At 33.9% G+C, this 16,764-nt stretch overlaps 1 long non-coding RNA gene across 2 annotated transcripts in view; it reads right to left on the bottom strand.

Moving 5' to 3' along the window:
• LOC105842375 (uncharacterized) overlaps positions 1 to 16,764 on the bottom strand; it is a 32,609-nt gene that overhangs the window by 14,903 nt on the left and 942 nt on the right. For both annotated transcript variants that reach the window (XR_009974255.1, XR_009974254.1), the window contains exon 2: positions 2,310 to 2,346. This is a non-coding gene — a long non-coding RNA (uncharacterized LOC105842375). The remainder of the gene's footprint in view (positions 1 to 2,309; positions 2,347 to 16,764) is intronic.

Genomic DNA, 16,764 nt, shown 5'->3' with positions numbered 1-16,764 from the left:
TTTACGTAAAACGGTAAAAAAAACAAATCTGAGGATACATTATACACTATAAACATCAAAATACCTTTCAAACCATCAAAATAACTCCTTAAATGGGAACCAAAACGTCCATTATATTGGTATATTTATAGGTTATAATGATTATGATGGACAACACGAAATCTTAAGTAGCCATGATCATAAAACAATAAACATAATGCCCGAAGCATTTGCTACTAATGATTGAGAAGCTAACGGACGATATCTTGCAAAATCAATTTAAACTTGCCGATAGATATTTTCACTTAAATTAATTTACGATAAAATCGTTACCAATTTATAAAGTGTACAGCAATTTATCGTCGGCACTAATCACGCAATTACAGTGAAAATATACTTTATGTTTCCTCGGTTAGGAGTCAATAACGAGTTGTAATAACTTTGAAATGGATTGACTTCCTCAATTCACGATCGCCACGAGAATAATCAGATACGCGCTCTTAAAATAATCAACCCGAGTTTCACTGCTCCGTGACCTACATTTTGCCCGATTCAATCGTCGTAATAAAATCCGAAGTATCAATTACACACACGCTTAAAAAAACAACTGAAAGTCGTGCCACAAAAAAACATCAAACGCAGCTCGGCTAGGTTGCATCGTACGAACCAATTTCGGAGATGACAAAAAAAATCCTTTTAAACGTACAATAGACAGTGGGGCTTTTGTCTAGAAACGTTCGAATGATACGCATTAATATTTTTTTTTTGCTTTGCTGCGTTATGAATACATTTAAAAACAGGAAGGATGTGAAAGTCGGGATATGGAAGACACCGTATGGCGTTGCAAGGGTTAGGGTTAATGTAAAGAACAAGGAATAATAGTTATCATTGTGTTATGAAATGAATTATCGTCATTCTATCTTGCGGTCTCTAATATCTGGTGGTAGCTCATTGATTACAGTAATTTTATTCATAACGGTTTCTTGTCATAGATAAAATACAAAACAAAAACATTGAGTAAGGCTTTTTTTTTAAATTACTTACAAGGTGTTTTATTTTTCCAATACGAAGAATCTCATCTTTGCTTTTAAAATAAACTTTGTACATGTACCCGTATATTTTGTACTAAGAATGATTCTTGCACGATCGTGTACTTATATAATGACATTGTATTAAACGACTGAATGACATATTCCAAGGAGAAATTCTTTTTGTAAGTAATCTAATCGAATAATGAAGGCAAGTGCTTACGGATATCGAGTGCGATAACAATAATGTCATCAATCAATACGTTTATCGAATACTTTCTTCGATATATTCGCACTTTACATAAGTTTTGTGACATTGAAGAGAAATGTTACGAATTATCTTTGAGTGTAATGTTATTTTGCGCTAATCTTTCGAAAGGCAGAAGGATGCAAATGAAGTTTCCTTTGATAGTTTATTACCTGATAATTAAGTACCTACTTTTACTGCTACTGATACAACAACAATAGGACATGTAGAGAAACTTCATTTTACCTTAAAATGCCAGTTGCAACCTTAAAGCGGGAACGCGGCAGAAATACGCAAGAAAGTGGCAACACATCTTCCTAAGTATCTACACATTTTGCAGCTTTGAGTTTATTACACAAAGAACTCTCGTATCGTGAACGTTTTATTCATCATCTTCTTCTTTTTCGAATTTTTCTATTCCATTCTCTTCTATCAGCCGTCATTTCAACACTCACTCCTCTCTCTCTCATATCGTCATTCTCAAACTCTATCCACGTCTTCTTTTATTTTATTTTATTATCTATTATTTTAATTAAAAAACTGTCTCATGATTAATGACCTAATTGCATAAACGACACGGATACATTCACGGTTTAGATAACGGCTGATTAAAAGTAAAAAACTTTTTTTTATAAACTAGAAAAAATATCACAAAAAAATCACCCGCCTTTACAAAAAGGACAAAAATACGGATATCGGTTACATTGGGTGATGCCACAGAGGCACAGAGCCTAAATCGCGACCGTTGAAACCATTATTGTATAGGCCAGGATGTTGACTACATATTTAATGTAACAAATACATAGCTTCGTATCGGCCAAGAAAACGGAATCTAGACTCGCTCCGAACCGAGGTACCTTCGATCGAGGTCTTACGGCGTTAACTATTGAGGTACAAACGATTCTCAGTGACACATGAAAATTCACACCATTATGAATCAGGGAGAAGAAAATGGCCAAGTTCCAATGTTACTGTTAATTAAAGCTCCTTGCTACCAGCGAGGAGGTATGGGAAAAAAAGTTTATAGATTTTTATAAAATAGATATATCGCTTACCACAGAGCTGTTGAATAACAGAAGTGTCATCTTTGTTCTGAAATAAAAAAAAGTATAAAATTAGTGCACGGGCTCATATGAAAATAATTCAAAGCTTTAGTAATTAGTTGGTTTGTATTGCAATTCCAGTTGTATTTCTTAATAAATCATAGAGTACTGAATGTACTCGAAATGACAGTTCGCCCCATGTTAATAATCTGAATGCGATATCTATGAGGGGGTTTTTTACCATTTATTTTTAAGTATTTCTATCATGATTTCGTGGCAAATTCATTATTAGACCCTAACCATTTTTTTTATTATAGACTTTGTGTAGGAGCACCCAAGATTAGTATTTTCTTAGCATTGTAGTCACAGAAATAAATCAATCAATCCTGATATTATTTCTGTGATTGTAGTCATATTTTTGTTTTTTTTATTATATGAGCGACAGCTACCACAGATCGTATTTTACTTCGACTATGTAATAGTAATGTTAACTCTTTTTTTTACTAAGGAAATGTATATCTAATAACCATGAAGTCTTCAGAACGAAAAATTCGTATTGTTAAAGTATTCTAGTACTATTCAGTAAAATCAAACAGTATTCTGAACGTGCACATTCTATCCTTCCGACTTCAGTGGTCATATGTCACGGTCCGAAGTGTGAGGTTTTTATTATACAGTCAAGACTACAACTTCATATTTCTAGTAAGGTCTGGTCAATACCAGAGTTTATCAAAATCAATGAGCATCTTCTCAAATGAAGCCAAACAAGCGATCGAATCGATCAAATTAGTTAGTTGGTCTTGAACATAAATCGAATTAAGACGGATGATTTAAATTATAAAAATATTTTTTATCACGCCGAGATGTCAGCTGTACTTACTAAAGCATCCGTCTTTGTCTAATATTTATCTCGCTTATCTACGGGTTGATGCCCCATGCATTATTTTTGTATGTAGCAGCATTTGCATACAGTTTTAAAGGGCGAAAAGTGTAAATTTTTTGTTTTTTTTGTCTGTGTTCGTATGTGTTTGCTGTGACATATATTTTCAAATTCGATACAGCATCGTCCAGAATGTTCTGATAATCTGATAGATGAATATTTGAAAGATAAGACGCGAATCTAGAACTTCCAAGAATAACTTTAATGTATTTACGACCTTCCTTTAATTAGTTCGGAATTACCTAAGCCTACTTAAATTCCGTTTTTATAATCATTCAAGAAAAACTCTAACTCTTTTACGGACTTTTACACAATAAAAATATTTGGATATTCAAAATGTATTTTGCATTGAAATCTTAAGCCAAATTTTTAAGTTGGATCATTTGTTTTATTTTAAATCTGAAGCTGTAATACTCTGTTTAACGTAGGTGTACCTTATAGAAAGGTATTTAAGCGGGAAATCGAAGAGTTTTACTTTATTTATTTATTCGGAAAAAGGATGGACGACCTCACGGTCCACGTTATATGGAGTGGTTACCAGAGCCCAAAGAAATTGCTACGCGAATGATACTGTTACGCTGTGAGAAACGTTTTCTTTGGACTTGAACGTGAAAACAATGGAGACCTCTTAATCATTCGATAAATAAAGTTAGTTGACAGTAATGTGCTAAATATGGAGAAATAGAACCGAATATATGAATATCACGGGTTCTTCAAAAATAATAATTAGGTCTCTTCAAATTATCGCCATTCCGCCGAGAATATTATTGAAGTTAAATTAAAAAAACAAAAAAAAACATTGGCTAAAACATCTAGTAACGACGGCCGTATGTAAACTTTAAAAATGCTTAATTGATTTCGTATTTTCGTAAACTACTGCAACAGTTATTACCAATAGCTTCAGCAATTAGGTTGATGATATTAATTTTACTGTTACCATCACTGGATTAATATTACCATGGCTTTATTACTATTACTAGATTTCTGAATTGCTACTGAAATAGTGATGATACCCGATTATTTTGTATTGTGTATTTTATTTATTCTGAACTTCAGTCCTTTAATGTCAAAGTCAAATGATAACAAAACGCTTATTGAAAAAAAAACACCGTGCATTATGTATGAAAAAAAAATATATAGTGAAAAAATCTTAACCGCTCAATTAAAGGTGGTTTGAAACTTTTTCTATGACTTAACAATAGTAATGTTTGAGTGCAAAGTGTGCCTACGGCTTAGTGATTGTGCTATTGTGCGGTCCGTGAGTTACATTCTTTGTGTAGACAGTAATGAATTGCTTGTTACGTCGAGATGTCAAACATGTTTTGACAGCGGCGGGTTGTTTGATGTTAAGTTCATTAAGCATTAAAAGACATTGCGGCGTGATTATAAAAATGAGGTTGTCTATTATTTTTTTTCTTTTTTAATTGCTAGATATGTAGTTACGTCTTTTTATCCTAAGCTTTTAAACTACTGGGAAACTTTTTATCGGATGTTAATGTTAATATAAAAACCGTTTGAAGTTCATTACGATACGCAACGGCATCGCCATGTCACGAAGTAACAAAAAGCACATCATCAAAGTTCAAATGTTTAATTAAAAAGTTCAATTTATGACGCAATGTACACGGGGGTCAATGTTTTTTACTTTGTAAAGGGCAGAAAAAACATCGGAAATTCATTTGTAAATGTCAAAATATGGCCCTTGAACTCATTGTGCAATCGATAATAGTAAATTTTGGGGGTTTCACAATTGAAAGAGCTTAAGACGCGGATCGGAATTTACGTGTGAGATTGTTTGGCATTTTTGTACGTGGCTTAGTCGTAAGAAGAGCTTACTATATAGATAGTTAGAAACGGTTGAGATTGTACTGGTCCATTTATACAAATAAATAAAATTGGAGTGTCTGTTTGTAATAATAAAATAAGCACTTTTTACTAAATGCGTAAGTATATATACCACAGTACATATACCAAGAATTTATTTTTTTATTTTTGTCTCTGTTTGTCGGTCTGTTTGTTCCGGCTAATCTCTAGTACAGCTGGACCAATTTTCAAGGGACTTTCACTGATAGATACCTGATCATATAAGAAGTAACTTAGTTGTTTTAGACTAGCTTCGCCCCGCGGCGTCATCCGCGGTACGACAATAACCGCGGGTAACATCGCGGGACTCAGCTATAAAAAATAAAATTTAATGTTTCCGAAGCGAAGCGAGGGCGGGTCGCTAATGTACGATATAACCAGATAAATACGAAGAAGACACCAAATAAATATACCTTGGCTTTATTTTCGATTTATTAAAAATAGTATCACACAACAATAAATCTTCGGTGTAATATGTCGGTTACGCCCTTTTGTTTGAACCACCTCGATCTATTCACGACGGTGCACTCAAGATCGTGTCTTTGTTTAATTACCTGTCAAACGTAACCTTTGTGTGTACAAAAATGAATTCTTAGATTCTTTTGACAATAAGGCATTTTTCAATTCGCCTTTTTAAAAGTTTATATATTTAATGATTGTGATTAAATTAATCAATTTATCATTTTCTGTGTTTTGTTGTTCTATCATTAAAAAATTAACTGAAAAGTGTGTTTTAATGCTTCAAAAGAGTTTTATATTTGTTGTGTGCTTCGAACGTATTATTATCTGTGGTCCGTCAAAATACATGTGACATTTGAACGGATTTTTATATTTAAAAAAAAATTGGTAACAGAAAATGTTTTATTAAAGAGAACTGTTTTTGCGTACGGTAATCTGTGCTACATAAATCACGTACGCAAACGTCGAGTGTAAGTGTACATTTACGTTGCTAGCCACCTGTCATGCCAATTGCATAGGAGCTGCGGCAATTACCGTTTGCGTGATGCCCGATGGAACTAATCTTTTTCTCGTTTATATCAATCTCGGCACAGGGATCGTTGAGTCACACAGCCAAACAGTTCGTGGCAGATTATTTTTTAAATTATTTTTCCTGTTTTGTACACGACGACGGAAAACGGACGTATTGAATTCACGATAGTTTTAAGCTTTTATTTTAATTTGTTTTTTTTCATTATTTTCCTTAATATATAATTGTTTTTTTTTTCCTTTCTGTATTATTTACTATTTGATATTCAATAAAGAACAAGATTATTTTAATAAAAGAATTACGAAAAACAATAATGGTTACAAAAAAAGCCTTCATTAGAGAGATACTAACTCATTTTATTTTTGCTTTATCTTCTGTAACCAATTCGATTCCTTCAAAGGTCATTATCCTATAAAACTCATCCTTGTTTGCAGTAAATAACTATATAGTTAAAACAATATAATATGTCCGTATATAATGAATACTATGTACAGTAATTTATTCTATTCTGGGGTGCGACTGTGACCGCAATGACTCAGTCGCGGAACATGTTTACCAAACGTCCCTCATTGGATAAATGTTGCCAATTATCTAAGTGTTTATTTGATAAATTGTTTTGCGGAAAGTTTGTCAAACAGTTTTGCGTGTTCGTGCCAAATGCCAAACACACGATACATTCACGGTGTATGATAATATATCCGTTTGTGATTGATACATGCTCGGACACTGTCGATATTGTAGTTAACAAATCTGGTCGTAAGTACGGGACGACGTTGATTCTCTCTGTTGTTTTTGGCACAAGTCGTTCTTGACACCGAACTAGCTCTCTAGATTTCTAGGTCTCTGAAGCGTCAATCTCCAAAGAGTCGGTGACCTTCGAAAGGCAACAGGTGACTAGCTAGCGATCATGACACACTAGCTAGGATTCTCTTGTCCTATGCATCAGTAATAAGAGCGTTATACCCGATCCTGTCGACCGGTAAACAGTCGACGTCGCTCTAAACACGTCATTACTGATCCATTAACGGTGCTTTTAGGTATCTCAAGCACCAGTCACCGTCCTCGCCGAATCCGTCGATTGCGACGAAGGGCTCGACGAGTAAATTAACCCATAGACACAGCCCACTGAGTTTCTCGCCGGATCTTCTCAGTGGGTCGCGTTTCCGATCCGGTGGTACATTTTGCGAAGCACTGCTCTTGCCAGGGCGAGTGTTAGCAACACTCCGGTTTGAGCCCCGTGAGCTCACTTACACGTCAAGAAGAAGCTGAAATAGCCTCTAAAGGCTATCGGCATAGGCAGGCAAAAAAATGAAGCGAAGAATATTTAAAATGCTTTAGATTTTATTATTATGTACAGATCACGACAGTGCACAGATTAGGAGTGCGATTCTGCTTATTCTCTTTGCTATAATTTCAATGCTCTCTTAATCACTTAGCAGCAGGTGGACCGTGAGCCCATTTACGTATCTATTCTATTATAAAAACACGAAAGCGATTGCTATTCAGGTCGTCGATACCCGCATTCTGTTCGAGATAAAATTAAATGAGTTTCAATAGTAATATAGGCTGTACGTATGATCGCTAGTTGTTGAACGCGGAATGCCAGATAATTGATACTTAGGTTTTTATTCTACAGTAACCAAGTAAGCTTGTTTAGATCAAAGCTCTCGGCTGACTTCCGTAACGTATAGTTCCATTGCGCCGATCCCAGGATGGACCCAAGTCAATCATAATACAATTCATTTTACAAGAAGGCAGTGTGATGGAATTGGAGCATCTTACTAAGAGTGTTACTGCGAAAAAGCGGCGCGATACGATAACCTTTTATCGTGGCCGCCTGAAGCCGCCTCTAATGACAAAACCGACCCAGACGACAGAGTAACCTAAAGCCGTCATTGCCCTAAACATGTCTTATCGGATTCTCCCGATCCACTCTCGATCCTTTTAGGCTCTCTAAGCACCGGACATCATTCTCGTCAAATATGGCAAAGAGTTCGACGTGAGCCGATAGACAAAGCCCGCTGAGTTTCTCGCCGGATGTTGTCAGCGGTGTTGTAGAAGCACTGTTCTTGCTAGGGCAGACCTTATAGGAAGTTCTTTCAAAATTACCCTGTGAACTCAGCTACTTATCCGATCGTAGCTGGAATAGCGCCTTAGGCTATCAGAGATGAGGTAGGAAAAGAGGAACTAAGAGTGTGGTAAATTTTTTTGTGACTAAGAAAAAAACCCATCAAAGTATGTGTAATAATAACGAAAAAAAATCTGTGGAATTATTCAACAATTTACATCTATGCCTCACAAGTTGGCTGGCCGCATTGATGCTGTGAAGTCTATTTGCTTCGGTAACAACTTAACATTACTTAGATGGGCCGTGAACTCGGGCACCCATCTATACTAAGTTTGAGCCATTCAAATACTTACAATCAACATCAATAACAATTAGCTATCTTTATTATTATTTATTCCGTACGCCAACATCGCCAAGTAAAATGTAGTATGTTCTTTCTTGTCTATTGCCAACCCAATGTCAAATGTATTTACACATTTCTTCTTCTTCTTTATTATTTTTTGGCTCTGGCCTGGTTTGTGCATTAGCCAGCGTCAAGTAATAAGATTTTTATGATTCCACGTTTTAATTATTTAGGTACAGTTTATGAATAATAAAAAACGAAGAAAATTAATCTCGACATAAAATAAATGATTAAAAACGATTTAAATTTACAAATGAGATGTGATGACATATAATCTTAGTAAAATGGTGGTCATTTACTGAGACTTTTTCAGTGGACTTTTTGGAGGAACCCGAGAATTTACGTCCAGCGGCTTTGTTTTATTTTCTCACATTTGTGTACTTTCACGGATTCTAAACAGTTAATAAACCACCGTTATTACACATTTAAGCCTGAAGAAACACTAAATAGACAAACTAAAATAAATAACATAACTTCACTCTTCGCGTTCCCGCCAAAAAGTCCATTTACACATTTATTTATGAAATATATTGAATGTATACTAAAACTGACAGGTACTAAAATCAAGGCCTTGTCCAATCAAAAGCGTAAGTCATAGACACAATTAAAATATTAAAGAAACGTTAGCATCAATTTTTAAAGTGAAAATTAATTTTATTCAAATTAGCGCGCAAATTTTACAGGGCTCGACTGAACGCAATTGCATCCCGTGACATATTTTTAAACGAACTCAACTCCACCGATTAAACACTGACAAACAACGTCTAGCCACATTCGAAGTTATGATTAAACTATGATTAGTGATTAAAACATAAATATGTTTTATTTGTATTTAGACACTCTTTTGTTAACTATCGGTTTATTTGGTTTTTTGCAATAAACACCTTTGGTTGGCTTTGGTAGTTTTCAACTAAACCCAGTCTAAGCTTCAGTATTAAAATAACTATATACATATACATAACAATACTATATAGAAATTGGTATATTCTATAAGCTTCCACCGTTCAAATTAATTCAAGTTCATTGACCTTTATTTTATGTATACAAGGCATCGTTCCCGTTGAATGTATTGAATATGATGACGACTCAAAATCGATACTGGCCTATAGCGGTATTCAAATACGGTGAAGTAATAATTGCTTAGGGTGTGTACCGTCACCATTCCGTCAGAGAGTACTTATAATTCAATTACCGTTAAAAAATAATATTAAAATTTATTTACTAATTAATAAAGTTATTTTTTCTGTAAATAATGTGATTTTTCTAACTTTAAAAATGTATTGACAACAAGTTGCTTTGCGATCTACTTGTATATTTGTTAATTGTATTGGTGAGAAATCATCGAAATTTAATTCTAAAGATATAAGCTACATATTAAAATCTAGTCTTTAGTTGAGCACACGGGGACTAAAGTCTTCAGAGTATTTCTATGTTTTGTTTGGCACGATCAGCGGCCGAAACGTCTGGATGAATTACAACATTGTCTCACGTGAGGTGTCGTTAAATTCGTCTTAATTGCGAGAGTGATACAGTGCATATTAACGTGATATAGTAGTCTGACGTTTTGACACAACTAAAAGCTAAAGGTACGCTTAATGGACGGTATTTGTTTTTAGATATTTTTTTTATGACTGTTTTGCATCTTTATTTTTGCAATCTAATCTTTATGATAGCTATTAGCATCGTTATGCTAGTTCCTATTATTATTTTAGTATAAGGTAGAATTCGTTTGAAACTTTAAAAGGGTAGTAGTCCCTTTTGTAGAACTTCCAGCTGATCTGTAGGATAATGTTCTTTTTTTTTTTTTCAAAAATCATCTGTTGTGTTAAAGCAAAGGTTTGCGTTTTTTAAAGCCTCATCGTCCAAGTTTACGTTTAATGTTACGATAAACAGGATATAGTAAGTTTAATTAAAATAATGAAAATGTGAGACAAAAGATATGTGGTCTTCTGGCCTCAAACTAGGGTTCCCTGGAAATCTAAACAGATAAACATACTTAATTATTTTTAATACATAATATTTAGATATAAAATATCCGGCCAGACAAACAAACCTGTTCGGCATATAAATGTTTATTATGAAGCCGGAATTTAATCAACGACCCACGGCTTAGCTGTAAGGGGCGCTAGCCACTAGCCACCCAATCAGTAATTTTTTTATATATATATTTGTTATTATTCCCTGTCTTATATTTTTCACAGAGACATCATTAGTTTATGTCGTCAATCCGACGCGCTCAGTGGGCGTCAACACTAATAATTTTATTACACTTTTGCCTAAGTATGTTTTTTTATTGAGTTTATTTGGATTTAGACCTCACTTGTGTTTGTTTTAGGATAATTATTGCAACAGCACTTTAATTTACTAGTCCTTAAGGTAAAGTCACGTTGAATTTTTTAAAAGTACAATAGTTTTCTTTTTCCTTTTTTTAAATAGTCAAATTTTAATAGTTATAACTTTACTTTTTTATAAGTTTCATGTTTTTTATTTTAATAATTTTTACAAATAAATTTTCGTAATCAATAAGAGTTGCTCTACGTGGGACCCGCCAAAAAAAATTTTAATTTAAATTGGCCCATTTATTCAAAAGGTTGCTCATTCCTGCTCTACAGGATCGGGACTATGTTCCGTATCTTTTCGAACTAGCATTAAAAGGCTAATGTTTTCATTACGCGCGCGCTCTTGCCGCGTTTTTCTATATCGTCGATTTTTTTCCTACCAATTCGCTGGTAGCCTAAGGGGCTATTCCAGTTACGTTATGGCGTGCGGTAGGTGAGCCTCACGGAGCTCAATCTGAAAGAGTTGGTTGACACTAGCCCTAGCAAGAGCAGTACTTCGCTGAATAGCAGCACACTGAGTTTCTCGCAGGATCTTCTCAGTGGGTCGTGTTTCCGATTCGGCGGTAGATTCTGCGAAGCACGACTCTTACTGGGGCCAGTGTTAGCAACACTTCGATTTGAGCTCCGTGAGCTAACCTACACGTCAAGGAGAAGCTGAAATAGCCTCTCAAGGTTATCAGCATGGGTAGGGTAAAAAAAACGCTGAATCTACCACGGGATCGGAATCGCGACCTAATGAGAAGATTTGGGGAGAAACTCAGTGAATTGTCTATGGGTTGATTCGCTGATCGTAAACGGCGGCTTCGACGAGGACTGTGACCAGTGCTTGAAGAGCCTCATTAGCGTCGAAATTTACCAAACGAATTTCATCCAAAAAGGCAACCTGAATTCTTCGCGTAATTTGACAGCAAAAAGCGCAATTCATTAGCTAAATGAAAGTCAAAATATTTTCATCGTACCGACGCGACGTAACAACGAAAATGTTTATTATTCGTTCCATTAAAATAGCAAGCCATTAATTTACTTGAAAATAATTGTTAAGAAAACAATTTATAAGCTAGTTAGTCAGTGTACAGTTTTTGTGGGAAGTTCGATTATTTTCTCGTTAGTAAGAAAAATTATCGTTTTTATAGGATTGTGTATGTAATCGACTCATATGGGTAAGTAAGTACCTTTCTTCTCTTACATACATCCATTTTTTTAACTATTTCATTTTCAAAGCGTTATAATTTCAATGTTAATGCCAACAAAATTCATAGACAAAAGACTGTGTAGTAAAATTAATTTATGTTTGGCCGCTCACGTAGACTCAATGAAAAAAAGCACAAATTCTAAATTTGGAGGGAATACTCCTAATGTATCGTAGAAGTGTAATAAAAAGGATTTTGAACATGCTTTTATTGGCTTGACCTGAATCTATCTATTTATGTAACAGAATCATTTAACGCAATTTTTAACGCAATAGATGAAGTTGAAAATTTGCGTACGTATGAAGAAGGGTCAATGATAGTACAATAATTGTGTACTTTTTAGCCTAACAGACGACATTCAATCGTGTTTTTTTTTATTATCAAACTATGTCTGTGCTGGAATTCAGGATCGGATTCAAAGGCTTTGCCAAAGAAGTCGTCATTCTAATCTAGGCATATTTATTAACTTAGCTCGTGTTCAATCTAAAATCGATTGGGTATATACCTATTTTTTTTTTAATACAATCTTTAAAGCCGTCACGATAACAGTGTTACTTTTAATGATATGCAAAATTTAAATTACCAATTCTAAACGGAGGAGAATAATGTACAGTAATGAGAATATTAAAAAATAAAAAATAAAACCGAATGATGGACGTTGAACAGTTCGCAATTAACCTTATTTATGTATACAATTATCAGCATTAATGGCATCAAGCCAGATTATTTACAACTCGTAACGGCAAGGTGAGAACCCGACGAAACAGCTGAGTTATTGAAGATATAATTTATTTATTTCTACTGCCCGTTTCTTTTGAATTTAATGTCGCTTTTCCGTCATGATTCGCAATGAGTTTCAGTACTCATTCAGCGTATTTAACTTGAGTATACGTAGTAGGTAGGTATGCATAAGCGGTCGTTGTAAAAAACCAATCGACTTGACCTCAGATCCCTTTATGAGCGAAGGCATGGCTATATCCAAAAGTTCTGGTTGTAACTTTAAAACAAGGTGCACTAAAAACCGCACAGATATAGACAGGAACAAAGGTTATGTATATAGTCAAGATGTAGACGGAATAGCAGTTTGGAAATCCATTATTTCTCCACTATACACGGGTGGACATAAAAAGAAGCGTACTTACGAAGCGATGATGTAACAATGTTTAAGTATTTTATTTTATATCATTATTTATAATTAGCATTAATCATTCTTCAGGTAATATAATATTTTTTTTCGATAACCCGTGTACCAGTAAAGGTCGTTGTTAAAATTTTTAATGATAACATTAACAACATTTTTTGTTTGTACGGTACAAGAATTGTAATTAAATAAGTTGATGATCGTGGAATGTTATTTTTAACGTTTTTTATTGTCTTTTTAAATTATAGTTCGAGTGTCACGTTCTCAATATTTTTGAACGTCGTTGATAAAGGTACGAGCTAACCGATATACCGAGTGTTAAGAGGTCGCCGGCACCCAATAATTATTTAACGGGATTACCTCCACCCACTTTGAAACGCAGACTTCAATTGTATATCAAAACAGTTTCCCACCCTTCAAACCAAAATGCCCGACTGTTTTGCAGCAAAAATCTAACTTATTTTACTGGTGACAATACCCGACAGACATCCAGACGGGTCTTGGATTTTAGATTATTAGAATAGTAATAATAAAACTAGGGAAGCGAGACCGTGTATGGTTAAAGATATTTACGAATGAAGCCACGATTTAACGTTCACTTGCGTCTGGATTTAGCTGGCAGTTATCGGTTTTATTTAGACCCTTAAACTTGTTTGGTCCCGTTCGAATGGGCTCCGAAAAAAATATCCAACGCCAAGCAGCTGCTATTTAGCGACAATGACCAAATACAATCAAAAGGTGACGCGTGTCTGTCTTCAAAGGCAATTAAAAGAAAAGAAAAAACATAGCTAGATTTGTTTTTTTGTGATTTCCACAACTGTTTTTGTTTTTCAAGACCTCGTTCAATAAAACGTCGCCCCAAGTCAGAAAAGCTGTAAATTATAATTACCTACCGGAATACGAACCTCGGACGTACAAATTAAAGTCCGACTCGTTGCCCTGAGCTACTACTGCACTTAATGACGACGAATGACCAATTACAACTAGTCCTCACCGGCGGCTACGCCTATTGTTCGAAACTAATTTAAATTATTATCTGAAATTTAAACATCTTTGGCACTGTTTGCAAATTGGATGAAACGTAAATGCGACACTAAAACAAAGACAAACATTACATCTTAACGATTTAGTCTACGAGAGAAAGAGATTGTACAATTCTAAAGATTTCACTTCTACCGCGTGTAAATTACAGTTTTTTTTTAAATGAAATTTTAGTAAAATATTTTTCCTATGACGAATTATAGTCATCAGTATTTTGTTTAAAAATAAGTCACCTTCATCGCGCCCTATACTAAAGTTACGTAGAAATAAAAAATACCGGGAAAAGCCAAACATTGGTGGTAGGACCTCTTGTGAGTCCGCAGCATCACCCTGCTTTCGTTTCGTTTCGATTTGAAGGGTGGAGCAACCGTTTTAATTATACTGAGACCTTAGAACTTATATCTCAAGGTGGGTTACGTTGTAGATGTCTATGGGCTCCAGTAATCACTTACCAGGTGAGCTGTGAGCTCGTCGATTCATCTGAGCAATAAAAAAATAAAATCACATACCCTTGCTAACTATATTATACCAGAAACCAACCTTGAATCGCCATTAATAATTTTAAAAGCTGTAAAAATATTGTTTAAGCGATGCTCGAACGATTTGACCACGCACTAATCAATAAAGCCACAGAGTATGATTGTAACATTTCAGAGACTAGATTCAGTTTATAAGCACGTGTATATATTCGATCAAAATAAAAAGTCATCATAGTACTTTTTAAATTAAATAATACAAGTGCTTAAAGATACAAAACATAGCTGAGAGCACGTGTTTCTGATGAAATCAACTGCTCCGATCTGTTGGTTATTTCAATTATTCATTTTCGTTAACTTGTATTTATTTATATATCTATATAAAAGTACAATAATGGGATCATCATAGAAAAGTTAATTTTAAGTTCATATAATATTTTCTTGCTTGAGATTCCAATTTTTTTATTAAACATCACTGTTATTTAAGTAATTTTTCAGGGAATAAGTTTTTTTGTATCTTACTACATTTGCATGTGCTTTAATTCTAATAAAATTGATATGGTGGATATGTGATATTAATTTTAACTGCTGCATTAGTAACAATGACATCATGTTAATTCGATCGTGGATATAATGCACTAATGCACTTAAAACATTTGCGCACCGTGAAGTATAGTTGAAAAAAAAATTAAATTACTTACAGGACTAGTCCTGTAATTTAATTTTTTATCAACTTTTTTATTTATTCCTCCTGGTTCCCTATTGCAAAAAACGTGTTTGGGAACAAATTGTCGTTTTATACTAATTGCAATTTATTTTTAAAATTTAGGAAATGTTCATAATCATATCTATCTATCTTTTAACATGTCACAGAATGACTTCCCGAAACTGGATACTATTCTTATTTGTGCTCATTTATTGCACAGCTTTTTTTTTAAAATAACCGTACACAGTGTTTTTAATTTAATTTCATGCACTTATTCAGACTTGGTCACATAAATGGCTTCTTAAGAAAGGATTCTTTTCATATATAATTTTTTTAATATTAAAAGTCGTGTAAAAATGGTTCTTTATCATATTATTATAAATCGAGCTACAGTGGGTGTTCAATAATTTATTAAATGGAACTCATGAGTACCTTTTACAACATATAATTTAATAAGCCCATTTTATAGGTGAACACAGAAACGAAAAAAAATACGGCGATTACGAAAAAATAAAATAAAAAAATTACAAAAAAAAAACCATTTCTATAATAGTTTTACAATGTACATATTCTGCTCTCGTGTATTATTTTACAAAACATTTTCAATGTAAACTCGGAAAACTTACCGACTACTGCCATAGCAACATAGATAACACATGTACCTATAGTTCACATGATACAGCTAACAAAACATTAGCATGTCTGTGCATGACGTGTTTTATTTAAAATTAGCTTTTATATCATACACATATTGTATTTGTTACATACCTACTGAGTTTTAGCAAAACAAAAACATGTAGTACATAATTTTTAACGTTATAAAGTTTTCACGCGCCTATGTTGACGCGCTTAGGTTTAAAGATTTAAGTCATAGGTATATATTATATCAATTGGTATTTTTGTTGTTGTTAAAGATAAAGTATTTTGTTGTATTTTAGAATTATATTTGAACGAGAGATACATTCTAAACATTTCTTTGTGAATTTTAAAGTTTCATACTTGCCGTATCCTTTTTAGTTCTCAGAATAGGTACGTCTTCTGAATGTTTGCCTATGTTCGATAAGGGCCAAGTATGTAATCGTAGTAACAAGATAAAAACATGTGACTGTTTTTTATCATCGAATATTCTGTTGCCAAGCGTACTGATAACTCATCTACGTTTTTTAAATTCATATCTTACGTAATTACGCTATTTAAAAATAACTCTATTTTCAATATTTTATAAGTATATTATTTTGCTGTTCACTTTAGATTGTGTTAATCGTTCAGGCCGTGACCTGTGTAAATATTCTTACAGTTCTGAGACGGTTTT

This window comes from Bombyx mori, chromosome 11, assembly GCF_030269925.1.
Source record: "Bombyx mori chromosome 11, ASM3026992v2".
Lineage (NCBI taxonomy): Eukaryota > Metazoa > Arthropoda > Insecta > Lepidoptera > Bombycidae > Bombyx > Bombyx mori.
The sequence above is the reverse complement of the archived record's forward strand: the minus strand, read 5'-3'. Positions and strand labels throughout refer to the sequence as shown.